The sequence below is a fragment of the Pseudonaja textilis genome, chromosome 1 (assembly GCF_049901715.1).
Source record: "Pseudonaja textilis isolate UNSWEBS1 chromosome 1, rPseTex1.2, whole genome shotgun sequence".
In the NCBI taxonomy this organism is placed as follows: Eukaryota; Metazoa; Chordata; class Lepidosauria; order Squamata; family Elapidae; genus Pseudonaja; species Pseudonaja textilis.
In genome coordinates this window covers 144,690,776-144,696,785 of record NC_141990.1, presented here as the reverse complement: position 1 = coordinate 144,696,785, position 6,010 = coordinate 144,690,776, and positions in this window count along the sequence as shown.

Sequence of the window (6,010 nt, the reverse complement as noted above, 5' to 3'; positions counted from 1 at the left end):
CCCTAGAAAACTCGGTGAGAGAGACAGATGAAAAAAGAAAGAAACAGAGAGTAAACAAGCAGCGTCGGGCCACACTAGGATGCACTGAGATTTATCCCCACCTAAAGTAAATTTCTGCTTCCTTCCGAAAGCTTCTTTGTTCCATCCTTGTGCATAGAGAAATAGCTCTAAGCCACATCATATAGTTTTGGCCCATGTCTCTTCTGATATAAATCCTGCTGGATTTGATGGCCCATACTTTTGCATTTCTGTGCTTAAGATTTATACCATATGGCTGTCAAAATGTTGTTTTTGCCATTAGTTGGATGGCAAATTAAAAATAACATTACACACAGGACTTCCTGCAAAAAAAAGGAAAGGAAAAGAAAAAAAGAACAGTTAAAAACAGTTTGGGAAAAAAACCCTGTTCAAAAACAGTTTGAAAAGAAAGTTGGACAGTTCCATCCATAACAAATGAGGATAATGTCCATACAACATCCAATAGTGTACTTTTGTTCCAATAACATCAGATGCAAATATTAAATTGTGGTATTTCAGTGTTGTAATTCACATGTCATCGTGTTCCTTCTCTGTAGTTACACTATAATTGGTTGTTCTTCAAAAGAAGGACCGAACTTGAAGCAGAGAATGGTGATGGGAAGGACCCAAACTTTTAGCAATAACACTAGCACTTAAGCCTATATACTGCTTCACAGTGCTTTACAGCCCTCCTCTCTTAAGTGGTTTATAGAGTCAACATATTGCCCCCAATAATCTGGGTCCTCATTTTATGACCTTAGAAGGATGGAAGGCTGTGTCAACTGCTTTGTAACCACTGCAGCACCGTGGCTCTTTTAATTAATAATACAAAAACCCTGAAAAGTCTTCATACTAAAAAGGCCTGATTTCCTTAGTATATTATGTTTACCCTATTACTGATTTACAATTCATCCAGAATCATCCAACCATAGTTCCAAAATAATAACAAGAACAGGTTTTATATCACTTCAGTCATGACTGGATGATGCTGAGAAGATACATTCAATCATGGATTATGAAAAAGCCATATGGCTAGCAAGCTATGAGAACCTAGCTGTTATGGCTTATAAATTAGGATTTAGTATGTTTTGTGAACACAGCCTATGTTGCATTTTATTATTTTAGCCAGCTGGTGAAGCTAAGCAGTTTTAAACATTGATTGGTGAAATTCATATCCATCACTATTTGATCATAGCTTACTGAATCAATCGTGAATCATTTGTGAATTTTATTTTGAATGAATTGTGAAGTTTGTTGAATAATCATTGTGCATAGACCACAGTTGGCTATACACACACACACACACACACACACACACACCATTGTTTAGCCATAGTGTCAGGGCTTATACAATATAATAAGGTTTAGGTACTTATGGGCACTACTACCGTCCCAGTAATTTTTCTTGCTATCTATGACCTGTCTGAATTTGCTTTAAAATTATTCTGTTGTTTTTTTAAAGATGCATGTGAAACTAGTGTGTTGAAAAATAAAGCACAGCTTCCAATTATCGTAATGTTCAAAATATTTTTGATTGCTATGTATTCCCTGAAATATTTTTTATAAATAAATATTATGGTGAGTTTTAAATGTGAGTTTTGCATCTATCTGAACTCTACCACCACCACCATCCAAAAAAGGAAGCCTGAACTGAGGCAACTCACCAATTTGCCTTCTGATAATTGGTGTGTTGTTGTTTTTTGGCCATGCTTACTTTGGCAACCATTTCATGAAAGTGCCCATAAGATGCTATCAAAATGTCAAATGTGCCCACTGCTCCAAAAAGATTGGGATTCCTACAGTAAATTTATAATCTGGTTTTGAATTGGCTCTAATGTAACATGTTGAGCAAGCACAATCAATTTAGAATTCAGAAGAATATTTCCTTTGATTGTACAAAGGAAAAAGATTGTTGGAAATGGGCTAAAAACATTCATTCATAGTTACCATTAGCCTACTGTTTTGACTGACTAAAGCCATGTTGCTCAACCTTGGCAAGTTTAAGATGTGAGGACTTCATCTCCCAGAATTCCCCAGTCAGCATGGTTGAAAGACATTGGCCTAAATATTACATTATACAAGAATGAAAAGAACAAAGAAGTAAAGTGATAATCTGTTGCATGAGTACTATAGTGAAAATTAAAGAGAAGACAATTCATTCCATAGAAAAGTAAAAAGAAGATGCTGGCTGTGACAGGTCCAGAAAGCTGGGCAACCATGTGATAACCTTTTTCTTAGACAGCTTCTAGTTTAATAAATGAATTACAGCATTTACTGTGATGTTTCCAAATGTTGAGCAAGCATCAATGCACCTCAAGCATTACCTCAGAGAAGGATTTCTAAGGCCAGAGAACAACAATTCGGCTTTTTTAAATCGGTTCTCTTTGCCTAATTAGTAGATTATCACCACTGAAAACCTTCATGAAATAGAAATCTGCCTGATATTACATGAAACAAAGCCCCAACAAAGATAGGAAATCGGTAATCAAACTGTGTGCATTTTTTTTTCTTTTGAAATTTTAAAGCAGAGATGTGTTGCCCTACTTAGTTCATACAATTGCCATTAGCCCTTCAAAATGATGATGGGGATATCAGCCTTATCAGAGCAACTAATCACCCTTAAAGAGTAATTTATGTCAAGATAATAGTGCAAGGCAGGCCAAATGGATTGGATGCTGCACAAAACAAGATTACTTTCTCAAGTTTTTGTATTTTTATCATTCTTTTCTTTTAAAAGACAAACAATCTTGCCTCGCAATTGCCTGAGCCCTAGTAATATCTGTTGTTTGTGTGTATATTTTATCATCATGATGAAGCCAGTAAAATCCATGGATGCTGTCAGAATATATGTACCCTGTCTGACAACATGAGGTTATGCTGAGATTTACACAAAGAACTTTTACTTTGCCACAGGAGGCTTACGGAAATGTAAAATCCATTTCAGTTCATTTACAAGGTGGAAACCAGTCCTGACATCTGCTCATTTTCAAGCACAGCAAGGACAAAAGAAGTGCTCAAAAATTAAAGAGCACCAAGATGCAGACAGAGGAGATGCAATCTGTGCTATAAATTACATCTGGGGGTGGGTGGGAGAAATCCAACTGCTGTTAAATAATTTGCCATGAATATGTTTAGTTAAAATATAAGGGCTTCATCTGTTTTAATGAAAATTCAGGGACCGTTCCCAGGCGAGCAGCCCAAGCAACGGAAGGCCGTAATTTCTCACTGCCGATAGCCCATAAAACATTCATGCTTATGTAACAGTATTAGAGTTCTTATTCTTTTCAAAGTGAAGTTGCTATTTATTTAGTTTGATTTATAAAATTTTGAAAGCCAGACTTTAACGATGCAGATTTCATCTATGTACACAGGCATGCACAAAATGTTTAACCAAAACTGTAAATAGAGCCATGGGTAGCAATCTAACCTCCGTTGCTATGGATCCTTAGACACAACCAGGTTTAGGCAGTCTTGCTGAATGACACTAGGAAACCCATGGCCCAGCTTAGCCCTCATCTGAAATTATATAGCCGTTAACTGACTATGAATGTGGCGTCCCTCAACCTCTTCATATCAGAGGCTCAGTAGAGGAATATTGTAAAATGGGAGTGTATATAGAAAGCTGCCTCTAAAGATCAGTTTATTCTAACGTGATAGACATGATTGGTATCATCAGATCTTGCCACTAAAATCTTAACTACGAATAGTTTGGCCTCAGAAATTCATTTTTATGCCTGCTAGATGCATAAATGTATTGCCACAACCAATAAAGGAGAATATTTTTAGCTCAGGGTTGTTCTTGGTGCTCTCTGAGCAGCTTGGTTGTTTTCTTACAGATGTTTCATTACCAAACTAAGTAACATCATTAGTCTTAGTCAAGCATTGACTAGCAGTGATGATGTTACCTAGTTTGTGTAATGATATTTCTGCAAGAAAAAACCAAACTCAGGGAACACCAAGGATGCCTTATTGCAACATTGGAGATATTGCAGGAAATGTGAGAGCGCACAGAAGAAGTAACTCACACAAATTTAATTATTTTTATTTGTTTAAAATAAAAAACATTTACTTTCCTGGCTGACTGCTATGTGGTGCTATCTCTGGTTTTGGTTAATCTTTGAGAAATGAAATTCTTTTATGCAGGTATGTCAAGGAATTTTAGTAATGAAGATAAGTGATTACACATAGATACAGAAGAACCAAGATCCATAAAACAGACACCTATACCACCAAAAAGGAAGGAGGCAAATTCTTTTATTTTCCCACAATTGGACTGTTTGCAGAACCTGATCTCTGATTTACTAATACTTTGTGTATGATATAATTCTTTGCTTAACTCTCTTGGTTCCCTCACATAGTTCAGTGTTTTTCAAACTTGACAACTTTAATATGTGTGGACCAAAGGTGGTATACAGCAGGTTCTTTCCAGTTCTGGAGAACCAGCAGTGGAAATATTGAGTCGTTTGGACAACCAGTAGCAGAAATCTTGAGTAGTTCAGAATCCCACCTCTGACTGGCCCCGCCCCCATCTATTCTCTGCCTCCCGAGTCCCAGCTGATCGGCTGGGTCTTCTTTGGTTGCCCTGCACGGGAAAATGGAGCTGATAAGCAGGTTAGTGGGTTGGGGAGGGAATGGAGATTTTACAGTATCCTTCCCCTGCCATGTCCACCAAGCTACGCCTACCAAGCCACGCCCACAGAACCGGTAATAAAAAAAATTGAATCCCACCCCTCGTGTGGACTAACTCTCAGAATTTCCAGCCAACATGCTGGATGGAGAATTCTGGAAGTTGAAGTCCACATATCCTAAAGTTGTCAAGTTTGGAAAAATACTGCTGTAGTTCTTACAATAGGATCAGGCAGAGTTAGTTGGTAAATAATGCACTCTCCCTAATATACTCTTACTCCTATATTTTTTAGCCTATCTGGATCCTATCAGTAAGAAATAGTGATAATGCAGTTAAGATAATATAGTCCACTGATGGCGATACCTTACTGCCTTTTACTCTTTTTTAAATTCATTCAAGTAGCCACTCAAGATCATGTTGGATTTTGAATTTTGAGAGACAGATTTATTTTGTCTGCTTGTTAACATGCCCTTTTCTACTTTATTTTCTCTCCCTTTCTTTTTTGCTGCAGCTTTTTTTTCTTCTTTTCTTTAGAAAGCTTCTTAGACTTGTCTCTCTAGACTTCACTGACTAGCTTGTTCCTCAGTTCTTTCTTTGCACATTTTTAGATTTTTTTTTCAGTTGTGAGTTTTGAGTGTCGTTTGTGGTACTTGAGTTCATGGTCCAAGTAGGCTATGGAATTGCTGGCAACAGCTGATTAAGTTTTCCCACCATTCACAACAGAAATACCAAAAACTTAATCTGGCAGAAAAATAATCCACTTTTGGAAATTGTTATTATCAATGAGAAATACAGCTGGAAACTCTTCTAGTTTGTTATCCAGATCTTGTTTAAAGACTTAGTTCTCACGTGTTACTCATTTTTTGTTATATATCTCTAAAACAGATTCTACTCTTAAATTTGACCTGTACTTTGAAAACCCATTAAGCATTTCTTCTTCTTCTAAAGATAGTATGTTTATATCAGGGGTGGGATTTAACCGGTGTTACTACCGGTTCGGCGACTACATTTTGTGCATGCATGCGTGCTTTGTGCGCATGTAAAATAACCTTAGGCTGTGCTGCCCGGACAGCTGAAAAGCGTTGCATGCAGGTGCGCAGCATTTGGTACGTAGAAACCGCCATTTCTAAAAAATGGAAGGCAGCTCCCAAGGAATCCTTGCCATTTTGCTGTCTTTCTTTTAATTTTTCATATTCCATTTTTAGTTCATCGACAGATGGTGCCATTATAGATTTTTAAAAACAACCCAGATGTTTTCAATCTTAAAGTAATTTCCAAATGTCAAAGTTATCAAACAATCCAAACAAACAAAAATTATTTCCTCTTCTTCTCTTTACAGTTTTTCCTCCAGGGGCAAAATCCCAA